We start from the raw sequence: 1,055 nt of genomic DNA on the forward strand, positions 1-1,055 counted from the left end.
CAACAGTACCAATAAAACAAGATAACATGTTATAGATGTTTTGTTTAGTTTTTTCCCCCTGTCCCCATACATATACTGAGTATAAAGTACACTAAATATTGGCTATTATATTGGTATGAGCTTATATTTTCTGTTATTTAATCTGTTAAAATGTCATGGGTATAATGTAGCAATTAAGTTTCTCCACATGAAAAAAAAAAAAAAAAAAACAAGAAGAATAAAACATACTCACTAACCAATACCGTCCCTATGCAACAATTATATTCACAATTTCCAATTCAATAGAATGCCCACCTCCTTATTTGGTTTGAACTCAGTCCTTGCTTTTCCTCTGCTGGTGATCTGAATAGCGATGCATTAATCAATACGCTCTAGCGTGTCTTTGTTTGATTGGAAGTCCTCATAGGACATTCCAAGCTTTCTTAAACTATAACGAATATCTAACACTTTGAGCAGTGTTTTCTGACAAAGTCTATTTCTTAGCTTTGATTTAACAATGCTATCTGAGAAAATATCCTTTCTTCGCCCATGTTCCTCAGTGGCATTATCAAAAAAAAAAAGTGAGAGCAGACTCTGCATGTTCCTTAAAACAGTGTTCGCCACTTGCATATGTGTGATCGAACAACTCATCAAAAAACACTATCCTGTATTCGAGATTTTTTGGACCATCAGGTGCAAGATCTCTAATTCTTTACTGAAATTGAATATATATTTAGCCATGTAATTAATTTCATATAAGATGTGGTTTTGTTGGTAAAGTACCATAAAAAAGTAAGACATTTAGTGCCCACAAACCCCACACACCTTGGAATCCTACAAGGGGATGTGTTACATAGCTCAAAGCAGAACAGTGTAGGTACATCAGAGTTTAATAGGAACTATACCCAAACACTAGTGCCAGGAATAATATCTCCCAAAACCATTGAAGGCATTTTATATCAGCATGTAGTTGAATCTAATCATTATCGATTAGCCAAATGATACAGAAAGAGCTAGCTCATGTCCTTCCGTATACAGGAATTCCAGAACAAAATAGTATTTTGCAATGATTCAGG

Source organism: Limulus polyphemus, unplaced genomic scaffold (genome assembly GCF_000517525.1).
Source record: "Limulus polyphemus unplaced genomic scaffold, Limulus_polyphemus-2.1.2 Scaffold955, whole genome shotgun sequence".
Taxonomy (NCBI): Eukaryota; Metazoa; Arthropoda; class Merostomata; order Xiphosura; family Limulidae; genus Limulus; species Limulus polyphemus.